The following is a 14,332-nucleotide window of genomic DNA, read 5'->3' on the forward strand; positions in this document are numbered from 1 at the left end:
CCTGGACGTTGAGAAGAAATGAAGAGAAACGACTCGAAGCTTTTGAAATGTGGACATGGCGAAAAATGGAGCGTGTAAAATGGACTGACAAGGTAAGAAACGAAGCCGTACTGAAAAGAGTTGGTGAAAAAATATCTATACTGGAGACCATCAAGAAGAGGAAAAGAAACTGGTTAGGACACTGTCTAAGAAGGAACTGCCTGCTAAGAGATGCCTTGGAGGGAATGGTTGAAGGAAGAAAAGTCCGTGGAAGAAAGAGATATCAGCTTATGGATGATATTAAATTAACTGGGTCATATGCTATTACGAAGCGTAAGGCGGAGAATAGGGAAAGCTGGAGATTGCAGTGAAAAACCTGCCAATTAGGCAGAAAACAATGAATGAAAAAAATATTAAGAAACAGAGAACGATATTTAATAGTGTGCTTAGTTTGGTACTGGAGTCCAGTTGCTACTGTAATTATTCTCACAGTATTAGAGTTACATTTTTAACTTTAGAGGACTAATATATATAAATCCACATAACGTTTTGTTGCAATAACTTACAATCTGTGGCACAGTTCAAGGGAGCATTCATTCGATTCAAAAGTAAAAAGAACTTTGATTTTCGACAATGGAAGTGAAACGAAACTCGAGTGAAAGACTAGTGTTAAAATAAATATTTATTTTTGTAAAATTTGATCTACGTATGAGACGAAGATTAATTGTATGTAAAAAATAAAATAAGTCGTTTATTGTGTCATAACGAAACTGAACATCTTCCCTCTCACGTGCTCATTGGTGGAGCCGTCTCGCGTCTCGCGTCACTACATGAGCAGAAACCTTTTTTCGTTCGCTTGCTACAGATATAGGTGGGATAGAGTATAAACGAGATTTCAGACTGAAACGACAAGCAACACGCGACTAATGCCGGTTGGGAACGAGCCAATCAGGAGCAACGTTTAACACCGTAGCGGCATGATAGGTGGAATAAGTCTGGTGAAATCGTCAACCGACACTTGTCGCCTGTCGCTTCGGTGTGAATTCTCCCTAAATTGATTGATTGAGTTGGTGTTTCAAGTCCACTTTGTGAACAGTAAGGCTAATCGGGACTAGACCTACAGTTTAAAGTGAGATTCGCTACTACAGGGCGACGAATTCTCCCTAAAATGAGAATAATTAAAAGTTGCTTTCTAAATAACTTAGTAGGTATGTCCAGGCTTCGATTCGGATGTAGTCACATTACATATGGATTTCACTCAAGTTGTAGGTCCCGTTATGAATCTGTGTGAATTTACACCATTGTGTACTCTACACTAGCAGGATAATGATTATGAATGATGATTACACCATGGATGCCCCCAAGGGGGGACAATGGTGCGAACAGTGCTATGAAAATATTGGGGGGGGGTAGTAAACATTCAAAATCTACAAGGGAGAGTCAATTTGTTTTTATCTCTTAACTAGTAGATTTTTGTACGTAGGGTTGCACAAGTTTGCTGCATTTTAGCACAGACCTATTCCTGATTTACATATATTTTCAACTCTGAGTTAGTGCCTGTATACCTTAAGAAGAATACGTCTTTGGGGTCCACGTGCAGTCGCTTATGAGCCTCTGCGATGGCCTTTCCACCCGCCTGCCTGTGAACTGGGACCATTGTTGAACTTTCTCCTCCGTTAGTATACTTACTAGAGTGGTAAGCTTGCACAGAGATATTGAATTTTCATTTGACGAGAAATCCCTGTAACTTTTAGTTCGACAGAGTGCAAGAAACCACTCCTCTTCATTGGTGCAAGTGTGTATAGGAGGCGCCATCTTTAAAGTAACAAAAAGCTAAGTAGATATTTGTTGCAGCGTTTTGTAAATAACATTTGATACCTCGTGTAAATTTGAGCTGCATACAGTCTGGATGGAAAATATTCGATTTTCTTGCTTAGGATAGGGACAGATGGAAGGCTCGTGTTGCTGCAGCCATAAACCTTCGGCTTTAATAAGGCTAGAGGGATAGTTAGTTAGTTGGTAGACACGCTGTCGTTATTTAATACTTTATGGGGAATATGACATGATCTTGGTCGGACGTGCAATTGGCCTTGTGGGTTATGAGCATCCCTGGATTACACAAAATTGATGAATGATAATTACAAAGAAACGTCCATTCCCTGTCCAAGACTTGAACCCAATCTTCGAATAGGAGATTATCAATATAACACTGTACCATCTCAGGAAGGGAGGTGGTTATCTGTGGAAGCGGTATGTACTTTTAGAAAATTAGTTACCGTCGTCAGCTACTCAAAAAAGGTAATGTTTTCATAGGTGTTTCCTCACAATGTCTAGTGAAGCACAGGGACAAAGCTTTTGTGGCATAAATGCAGAACGAAATTATTTTTTACATTCATCTCCGATACCTCGTTTCTGTACGTTTCCTCTTGCCTTCATCTAGCAGCAGAATCCCAGGAGTCGTAAATTACGGTGATAGAGATTTCGTTGCCAGAATGCCCCATTTAGTGGTCATTTTAGGGTTTTCCCCTGCCTCTGGCCCTCCGAGGCCATAATGGGGAACAGATGAAAGCGAGATTAATGGTTGGGGAAGAGACGATTATTTATCCAATATTTTGAAAGCCCATGCTGTTTGATGTTTCAGAATTTCGTGTCCAGGTGTTGATATGGTGTGATGTTCAGTCATTTATTTCTTCGTTGTTGGAATGGTGTGCATTTGTTCTCACGTAGCAGGAGTAGAAAGCTGTTAGATCGAGCTCCGAAAATGACTGGCTCTTCGTCGATCGTTGTTTATTTCTCTGTTATTTTACTGTGCGCGAGTGTCAGGCTATTACTTCTGAACAGTGTCCACGGCAAAAAAAAACAATAGCCTTAGTGAATGGAAATGCAGTGAGAGAAGTTTTGTTTTTCCAGCGGCAGGCGTCTTACCGCGCTCTTCCCAGCCTCACCGAGAGAGATACGTCGTACGGACAGCGGCCAAGGTAAGCCCTCTCCTCACCGGCTGTTGAACTTTCTCTTCCTTGTGTTGTTGTGTGGGGACATGCCGATGGGAAACCAATTCAACGCTTACTATCAAAATGTGCAGAGCATTAAATATAAACTCACTGACTGCACTATGGAGATTGCAGATTTAATGAAACAAGATTGCATTGCAATTACCGAGACGTGGCTTAACGACAGGGTTCTTGATTCCAAACTGCCATTTTCACAAAACTTCAACATATACAGGAAGGATAGAGGATCAAGGGGCGAGGGAATGATACTTTTTATGAATAGAAAATGGAAAAGTGTGGTGCGAAGTGACCTAGAGCGTGATTGTGAAATTCTATGGCTGGGGGTGCTACTCGCCAGAAAATGCAAATTATTCATTGGCTGTTTTTATAGACCGCACAAAACTTGCCCTCTGGCAGTTCTAGAAGCTTGCTACGGTTCAGTGCTGTCAGCATCCTCTATGGGAGATGTAATTCTCTTCGGAGACTTTAACCTCTCTATCTCATGGACAGACTCCACGCACGGCACTGCAAAAGACAACCAGGACAACTATTTCATGGACCACTTCGTTCATGGCCTTGGACTTCACCAGCACAACTTGCACAATACTCGGAGAAACAGCAACCTTGACTACATTGTTTTCTCCCTCCCTTCAGCGCACGTCACCCCTTCGAGAAACCTCATCCCTTCGGACCACGAATCGCTGAAGGTGTATTCTGACTCCCGGACCACCTAAGGAGTCGACGACCTCCCACCCCGCGACGCAAACACCTCGTTTGGCACAAAGCGCCCTGGAGCGACATCCTTCGGCTCTGGATTCCATCCACTGGACGATTCTGGAAAGTGGAAGTTTGGATAATTCACGCAGCGATGTTTCCTTCTTGGTTCGACTCTACACTTTTACTTACCCTGAGAAACCGAAAAAAGGCATGGGATCTCTGGAAACAATTTCCTAACGAGAACACTTGAAAAACTTTCACCGATTTAAGACGTCACTGTAAAAAACTGCAGAAAATTAAATACAGTGAATACATCGGCGCTATCACAAACAACATCAAATCAATTCCCAAACGTTATTGCTCACTCTTCAATTCAAGGTGCCAAATTCCCGAATACCTTTCGAAGTAAAGCATGGCTCAGTACACGCAGAGGGCCCTGACAGAGCTGATCTCTTTAACTCCTTTTTCTCTAAAAATATAGTGTCAAATACACCGGCTTCTTCCCTTTCTAATCTCACTCCAGTTTGCTGTCACTCTCTGACATCTCTCTCCACGTCTCCGGGAGAATTTCAAAGCATCCTATCTTCGTTGCCTGCAAATCGCTCAAATAGTCCTGACGAAATACCTTCTATTTTCCTCAAAAACGCTGCTTCTTCTCTCGCTATTCCCTTCTCTATTTTATTAAACAGATGCTTCAATGAGGCAACATTCCCGGATTCATGGGAAAAGGCTAATGTGGTACCGTTATATAAATCTGGCGACAAGGATGCTGTTGCTTCATATAGACCCATTTCCCTGTTATCACCACTTTCTATCGCCTGTGAAAAAATAATAAAGGACCGACTTTACAAATTCACCTCTCCATACATAAATCCAGCACAGCACGGCTTCTTACCAGGCAGCTCCTGCTTAACTAACTTGAGTATCGTATTATCTGACGCTATCAACTGTATATCTGAAAACTCTCAACTGGATGTAATATATATATATATATCTTGATTTCTCCAAAGCCTTCGACTCTATAAACCACAACTACATCCTACATAAATTATCTCATATTCACACAGGAATAATCACCCTTGCAAAAAGGTCAGAACTCGAGCCTGGAACCTTCGATGCGAAGTGTGTTTCTTTATCTAACTATATCTATGTGTTTTCTTTAGATTCATGGTATTTCGTGAGTTGATATGAAGAAAGTAAATAAATAGGACAAGTGGGTGGAAGAGACTAGAGAACTACGGAACCATTGAGAAGATATCCTTCTATATCCCCGTGTGATAGAGAACGTATTAGAAGAATGAAAGGACAGATTAAAAGGTCAAATTTCATGTGTATCCTTTCGTCAAAATGTCTAGAAAACAATATTACATACTTCTTCACTAATTGAAAAGAATAAAATAGATTGTCTTTGGTGGGGATCGAACCTAGATCTCGCTGATGAAAGCTCTGTACGCTAATTAACATTCTATCAATAACACTACATCGTCTTGTTTCCAGACCAGTCTGTTCCCTTCGTCAACATCTGAAGAAGAAAAGTCATCTTAATTTCTCTCATAATTGTTTCATTTCTGTTAATAGAGGCCACGTATGTCAAAAATAGACGCATTCTTTCTGTGAAAAATCCCATTTTTCGCACATGGTTCTTCTCCATTTACTGTTATTTGAACACTCACTTGGAAGTTAAAACTTAGCTTTGTGTGTTTGTTTTCACGTGCATACTATGTGTGAGAAGAGTGGTGTGCACGTGTGTTCGATGTTGTTCTGGGTATTATTTTCGTTTAAAGCATTAATATAATTGTAAAATATAGAATTTACTATATTGCAAAGAGTGAAAATATAAACCCAGTCCGTCAGGTTCGTTCCCCAACAGCATTAAATAATGGAGTATTATTCCATGTCTAGAACACGAGACATTACTTCCGGCAATCTTCATCTCGTATTTCTCTTTGGTATTACTACTCAATTTACAGAGACCCGTGACTGGTATACCAACCGCAGAATTGCAATGTTGGTAGGGTTGCCTACTCACAAGGCGCTTGGTGGTCAGACATAGAGGGCTTGCTTCAGTGTTTATTCAATAGTGTCGTTAAAGTGTCCGTGACTGTACTAGTCCAAGCCATCACCACCGAGATCCACTTAATGTCACCTTAATCTAAACCCTCACCCCATCATACTCTCCCCCTCAAGCCTAAAATAGTTCTGGATACCAGAATGGTTGTCCCTCCTATACATAGCATTAACTACTAACAATAAGATAACTAAAACTAACATATAAACTAACACAAATCAATCCATACTACTAATAAGTTTAATTAATTATCAATCATACGAATGAACAGTAAATAAACAAGAAATTTCAAAACTTGTTCCGGTCACCAGAACGAGCTAATACAATCATACAAACTCAAAATTATTAAATGTAGCTATGTATAGAATCTCCATCTACTTTATTTTCTTATTGTACTTGTATTTGTATTTTATGTATGAAATTGAAAATAAAGACGAAAAGAACGAGAATAGAAAGGCGGGTGAATCGTTTAAATTAAGGAAGCTGACGTCCTGGTACCAGGACACTAAGCGCATAGCCTCGAATGTATGCGGGCGGAGGCGGACTTATTTCGGGGGTTCCCCCTTTTTCCATATTTTGTATGTAAACGTGTCTATTTACAGAAGTACGTAGTTTACTGATTAACGTTGCGAAATTTCCAGCAAATATACTGAATCAAATTAATTTTGGATTCCTTCTCAATTCCGCGTTTGCATATTTGCTCTTCGAAAAGGAAAGAACGATGAAAAGAGGAAGGTTACAACATGGAGAGAAATAGGAAAAAAGTAAGGAATCACAGTGAAGTAGAGGAAATATAGAATCGAAGATGACTTAAGAATATAAGTGAGAAGATTGTGGAAGTAGAAAGAGAGAGAAGGAAGAAATACAGATAAGTAGTAAAGAAATAATGGGAAGAGAGAGAGAGAGATACAAACATAGAAAGAAGGGTACAAAGAGTAAACTGAGAACACAGGGAGGAAGGTATAGAGGAGAGATGGAGAAAAATACGAAACAAGACAGAAAACAGAGATAAAGAGAAATGAAAGCACATACGAGCTTGTATAATGTGGTAGTAAGATAAAAAGAAAATCCAGGTAGTGGAAAAGAGGGAGAGAGCAAAGAGGAAAAAGAAACTTGTACGAGTACACATCCTTTCGCGTTTTATAGAAATACTTCAAGTTGACTGAACCTTTAAGCGAAAAAAGTAAGTGAGCGACTACAAGAAAAAATACATTGGAAAACAGAACTACAACGGGGGCTGATCAACAAAGAGTGAGACTGATTTCTTTTGCACAGCGTCCTGTATCGTACCATGTTTGCAGTGTGCATGTTGGACAAGAGTGGTGTTTCACACATAATACCCAGAGATTGCAGCACCATCGGATTCTTTGTTTGGCTGCAACGCTCTTTGTTCTGGGCACTGCGTCAATTTTGCATAACACACAATGGAGGCGAGGAACAGTATGGAGCATTGGACGTGAATGCAGTGTGTCGTGAGGTGTTACGTCTCTTTTGTGATCGAGGTGAAGGCATCAGTTGTCACAGGTAGTCCGGCCGATATGTCCAGATATTTTGCTGAATTGTGAAATTTGGAATAAAAGCATGTAACTTCAAATGTAGTTTAATATCCGTCTTAATATAATTTTAAAGAGTGGAGGCATTTAAAATATCCTGTTGGTCAGCAATGGCGAACGTTTTCAAAATGAAGGCTGATTTATTAGTACATCTGTTGACACAAGCGCTGTAAATGAACTTTTATTGTTTTTGTTTGAGGATTTATCTCTATTATTGGTCAAAGAAAAGGAAAACTTTCCAATAAGGCCTATGAAAGCATTGTAAATGCGTATTAATGACGAAAGATACCTTCATTGCCTATGTTTAAGGGGGTGCGTCTTTCAAGATTGTTTATAATAGCATGTTGCTCTTCAAACAGCTTCAGTTTTGAAGTCTGAAGTGTAATCGTTAATTATCAGCTGTTTAGTTACTAATTATCATATTTCACGGATGTGGATATATGGGTTGTATACATTCCAGGGGCAAAAACACAAACAAAGACTGAACCATTTAATGCTACTTGAAAGAGTCTCTTGCACATCGACAACAGTATTAAATGTTATCCATTAATCAAATTGTCTAAATTTTCAAATTATTGCTTATAATCAGTACCTGAGGAAATATCAATACAATCATAATTGACATCTACCAAGGGTGTCTTGTCCTTCGTCCACTTAGCCACACTTCAACATTTCCATACATTCCTCACTCTCTGGTGGCAGTGTTAACCATTTCGGTTTCCATTCACCGTCTTTAACAAGCATGAGTAGTTCTGGAGAGTTTTCCAGGGCTCGACCCCATACTTGGCCAGCCTGGCAAGCCACTCAAAGATGGTGTTAGTGAGCATCCCTTGAAGAGGAAATGTGTTCAATTTCTCTTCCTTTTTAACTCTTGGGGCATCGCTGTCATACTGAGCTACGATGGAGCGCCCTTCCGAACATTGAAAATATTCTCAGCAGGTAGTGCCATTAGCATAAACTGGAACGTAGGTTCTTCAAAGGTGTTCCAGGCCAACCATGCAGGACGCTCTTCCTTCCCCGCGAAGCTTAGTGTTGTTCACTAGAAGAGATAAACGACTATTTTCGGGACTAGACCGCACTTTCAAGAGACGAAACGAGATGAGAAATACGCCGGACCCTGTGGCCGAGTGGTTAGCACATCGCACTGCGACGCCATGGTTCGAATCCGGCACGGGCCTGGTTGTTTTCGAATGACAATTCATCAATTTCATCATTTCATCACTCATCCCCATCTTCGCAAATTAGCCAAGAGGCACAAAACGCGAAGTAAAATAAACTAAATCAATCAATGAATCGATCAATCGAGATGAGAAATACGATAGTCCCGTGTAGTGGGCAACGCTAGATAAAAGTGGTGTTGCACACACTTACGGCATGGAGAGCTGAGACGTTACTGCACTTTGTCTAACCCCTATGTTCGTCTATTTTCGTGGCATCCAGATATCCGAAATTATTGCGAGTTCCGCTTGCCACCATCAAACGTTTGCATCCAAGCTTGTAAGCGAAACTGATGTGACCATCTTTCGAAGTTCATATTTCTAGAATTTTTTAGCAACACCATCTAGAACGTGCAGGAGCATTAGAGTGTCTGCTGTTAGTGAGAACACGATAAGAGTCTGTGTTTGTGTCCACAGTGGTCTTCCCTTAATCTGTGCAGGTTGATACAACGATTCGAGGAGACTGACGCTTAAGAGGAAGTTTAGAGAAAATGTATTTCTTTTCCTCATCCACATGAAGGTATTGATTGATATTTTGGAGAACATTCCTTGCTCGCCTACACCACTTCAAATTGTCTTTTATCTTTTGCTGTTGTGAGGCTCGTTGTGCGATACATGTCAAAAAACACTTATACTAGTCGAACTGACTTAAACTGTGATGTACGTATGTCAGATGCAAACAAAGTTAATTACTGCCGCATCTGTGTCAAGCATACCCACTCGTATTTCAAGGTGGTAAGTAAATTTCTTCTAGCAATTCCTCTAGACAGGCAACAAATCTGACATAGCTCCCAACCTGCATCCATTTACCTGTGGGCCTCCCCGCTGGCAGTGGTAGCGTCGTCGCCTTGTAATCAAGGGGTCCAGGATTCGATACCCGGTGGAGGCTCACCTTAAACTGTAGGTCCAGTCCCGATTATCCATGCTGTGCATAAAGTGGACTTAAAACACCAAATCAGCATACATTTACCGACAAAGGAGGCCATACGTCACTTGGCAAGCAATATACATAACCGAGATCAAGTTTCTAACATGTTTTACGGGAACGAGCTGTTCCTCTTCACGCGATTTGGTTCTCACAGGTAGACGACTGAAGAGGAGAAGATTGTTTTCTTAAGTAAACTATCGAACAGCGCTGTTTGATGTATTAGATACTCTTGGAAGAAATTACTGCATTCATTCCGTCCGAGTTCCTGGATGTCTTTGCAGACTGAGCAACAGCTGCTTCTGCCACTATTCGTGTGTCGGTTTTGCAAGTCCTCTCGTAGGCGACACGTAGATTTGGCATGCTTCACAAAAGTTGCTTGTTTGCTGGATTAATCTTCGTAGTGCAGATTCTTGTCTGTTTCTTCAGTTCAGGTACTTTGATTGCAGCGAGGTTTTCTACGAATCGCAGTAACTGTCTACCTATACTTCGTCCAAGGAGTCTGTGGAGCAACGCCGCACATAACGGGAAGAAAGCGAGGGGTGGAGCTAAGCAGTACTTGTTGCTGCTGAAAACTGCTGCTAGCTGCAGCCGTGCTTTCCCCTCCCTGTAATCTCTTCCCCTCTCACGAGTTCGTTGGTCGAACTCTCTCGAGTCGTTCTCTTGCTCCACAGACTCTTGAGACAGAGTAGAAGCAGTTGCGCTGGATTCTCCGGCAATCCTATCGCTCCTCCAATCCCCTTAACTAACGCACTGTTTTGCTCGTGAACCTTGTCCAGAAAAGCCTCTAGGTTTCTTGCACTACAAATTTTCCTTCAAAAAGCAACCACAAATAAAACAACCTTTTGCCACAAGCCTTCGCGCATCTTCTTCTCCATCCCTTCAGCTCGGACTACGGGGAAACCTGCTTCACTCTGCCCCTCCCCTACACGCGCGAGTTCGATGCACCCGACACACGGTTCTGCGCAGGTTCTTTTGCTTGTGATCCCACTATACGAAATTCATCACATACTGTTGGATTCTGTTATTTTAAGCTCATCTATCAAGCACGCGTACTGCGACAGCATGGATTAATTATGGTTATCGAGGGCAAAAAATACCCAAAAGTTTGCCAAAGACTCCACGCAGAGAGGAAAGTTTGGCTTCCTGGACATATCGATCCCAGGTGAGAACGCCTAACTAATTGTAGGAGAATCTCCCGAAAAGCAAAGTAGGAACTCTCCTCTCTTGTTTTTCACTCTAGGCTTCTATGGACTTTGGATCTTGATTGTTCGTGATCTTGTCTAGGAAGGCCATAGGCTTCGTGTTGAAGTTGCCTGCGGAAGCTGTGACTTGATGTGCAGGAGGCTTTCTCTTCACATGTTAAATGAATAAATACGATGTTCCGCTGCTAGCCACTTGAGCTAGAGTTCAACATTTCAATTTGGAAGTTTGTCTTTGTACTCTGCGCCACTTTTAATGTTCTGCTGCCGAGAATGTCCCGCCGCTTTTCTCTAAGGTGCTGTATCTTATGCCGCACTTGTTAGTTTGAGAACTACCAAGCCTGTGGGTGGATTAGGCTCCTCTTTCGACAGAAAACCAGGGAAATGGAAAATATATATATTAGAAGTCGGTAAAGTGTAGATTGTACACAAAGTATGGGTTCTGTCAATGTTTGTAGTAATTTTCTACCTGATAGGTGCAATAATAAAACGTTAAATAAATATAATGACTTCGATTTCAACATGATTCATAGCATATGTAAATAATGCTATTACTAAGGATCTCACCAGGCGTTAGATTTGGTGATGCCATAAATTATTCTCATTGTAATACTATCGATGACATCAATACAAGAATCTGCAGGTTTCATATTTCTGGTTGATTATAACGTTATTATTTTTATATAGGGTCTATCTCTGAAGTAACCTCAATGGAAGTGGCGTAAAAGAACCTTTCATTTATTGTTAAAATTTCGACTATGCAGATATAACTGTCATATGACGCAGGCAAATCATAAAGTATCAATATTCAAGAATCGCTCCTGCAATTTAGGCAATCAGCATTTACATGTTATCAGACGTCCTCGCTATAATGTAGTAATTACTTTTATAAAGTCTCCTGCACTATTTTCCGTGACGACAATATAAAAGAAGTGACGATATTATCAAAATGTAGCCCATAAGATGTATTGAGGATCCCTATACGGCCATTTTAAAAATTCAGTGCCACCAAACTTCAAAACGTTTGATATGATATTACTAATTTATTGACCAATTCTCGTACTTTTATCACTAAAATGCACAATTAAGCAAACATTTGCACATATTTGCCCGACTATAAATGGTTCAGTCTTTGTTTATGTTTTTGCCCCTGGAATGTATACAACCCATATATCCATATCCGTGAAATATGATAATTAGTAATTAAACTGCTGATAATTAACAATTACACTTCAGACTTCAAAACTGAAGAGGTTTGAACAGAAGCATGCTATTATAAACAATCTTGGAAAACGCACCCCTTAAACATAGGCAATGAAGGTATCTTTCGTCATAAATACGCATTTAGAATGCTGTCATAGGTATTATTGGAAAGTTTTCCTTTTCTTTGACCAATAATAGAGATAAATCTTCAAACAGAACCAATAAAAGTTCATTTACACCGCTTGTGTCATAAGATATACTAATAAACGTTTTTTCGTTCCCTGCACTCAAGTCAAAGCTACGGGCCATAGTTTTGCAGGCTCTCAAGCAGCGCTTAAGACATGTGAGGCGATTCTCAACAATCTTACAAATTATGGCTTATATCGTGTGTTTGTGGATTGGCAGAAACGTTGTTACAAGTGCATTCAAGTCGAGGGGGACTATACTTCCTTTAGATATGGATGTTATCTCCACTATTTTCTCGAAACAGCTCTATACAATCTGCATTACCAAAGCCTTAGAGGTAAATAAAGATATAATTATGGTTAAAAAAGAAGTTTAAACCGCTCTTGAAATAACAGAAATTCATCGCAGAGTTTTGTCAAATAAAGGAGACTTCTGTATCAAGGTATGTAATAATTATAATAATGTTGTTTTTCATTGAGGGGGGATAAGGTTTTGTATATTCAAGAACAGTATGAGGAAATATTCAGTACAATTAATATTAAAGGAGATGTAATTGAAGAAATAAATGAGATGTTAAAAGAAAAATGGTCAAGAAATATATAAGTGTTGGAAGAGGGATCAATTTGGCATACATTACAACGGATATTCTTTACCATTTAAATCGAAACTTGGTGAGGGAAGGGGTGGCACGTTGTTGCATGTAGCTGCTTACAGTAAGAATTTAGATATGGTTAGGTATCTTATAGATGAGAAAGAGCTTGAAGTTAATGTAGGCCTCATTAGGGCAACATAATTTTGTGACGATTGTGTAATTTGTGTAATATGTTTTATTTCTTCACTTGATATCTTCTTGAAGAAATTTGCTATCCTGCCCGCCCATACTTCCCCACCTAATATCACTTTTTCATGTGTCACCATTGATTATTAATGGCTCTAATTTAGTTAAAGAATATCCATATGTTTCAGAATATTTCTCTGAAAAGGATCATCTAACCCTTCTACATCTGTACAATAAATAAGTCTCACTCTTTGTTGATCTCGATTTGTTTCGTTTTACTTCGTTATTCTGCCACTTTTGACTAATTGCGAAGATTCACCAAGGGAACCACTCAGCCACGGAGGTCGGTGATACTATTATTGTTAAATAAGATCTGAAGTGGCCTTTAATTTGGACAAGCCTCAGTGGCAAGGTTTTAATAGAAAATCCCTCTCCACCAAAGGATTACACTATAAATGGGTTTCATCTGGCGTCCCGATGCGCACAACTGCCATGTTTCTTTTTTAGTTTGCAAGGAAATACCCACCACATAGCGTTCGTTACATCTTCCCCAACTGCACGTTAGTTTTAAATCATGAATGTCTGTATCTCCCGCCAACCAGCTTGATTCCGAATGCGTACAAGAATTGGCTTCAGTCATTGTTGCTGGAAGCCACAATGAAACATTTAGTGACGTAGGTGAAACACACTTTAGTAGTTTAAATTCAGAAAGCTTAAGTGCGTTTAGAGGCCCTGATTAACATCGAATAAATTTGAAGATAATATTTTCTCAAGCATTCTGCTAGGAATTGTGAACAGAGAATTTAAAATGTGGGAGATGTTCCTCAACAGGTATAAGGTACGTGGAAGTGAACTTGTATTCGTTCACTGCACACACATTGCATGAAGAAAAAAAACGAATTATTTATTTAACAGCTGAATGAATGGCTGAAATACAATTCCCATAATTATGAATTGGTAAGTTTTGAAACCAGAAACGCGCTCCTTTCAGGCCAGTGCTTCGTTATGGCTGAATTAAAATATGTTTCTCCTGTCTCGGCTTTCCGTTTCAGGCCAATGCAAGCGGAATGTTTACAAAGGCCTGGAGCCGACTGTTCCTGGAAATATATGGGGAGTTGTGGCTGCTTCTCCAGGGATTCCCTTTGTTCCAGCTCCAGGAACATGGCCGCCCTGTCAGGCCTCTTCTTCCACCCTGCAAGTCCCGGTGTTTTACGATCGTCCGGGGAGAGCAGGTGCTGCGGATGGGCGGGAGAGGACTTCCCGGCAGTCTTCACTTCGAGGAGGCTGATAAATTTTATTGCAAATTGGTCGCCTGTCGATGGCACGTGACCCATCGACAACTTGTGCGCGAAGTGTGAGCTAACTGTGTCGAACGGCTTGTGGAGCCTCGAAGCCCACAATTAGGATACCACCATGTTCGCCGCAATCTTCTTTCGGAAGCCTCGAATATGACCATAGAGAAGAGTTCGAATTGAACTTCCGCTTTCTTTGAAACGGGGTTGTGGGTCCTACCC

Source organism: Lepisma saccharinum, chromosome 8 (genome assembly GCF_977018435.1).
Source record: "Lepisma saccharinum chromosome 8, izLepSacc3.1, whole genome shotgun sequence".
Taxonomy (NCBI): domain Eukaryota; kingdom Metazoa; phylum Arthropoda; class Insecta; order Zygentoma; family Lepismatidae; genus Lepisma; species Lepisma saccharinum.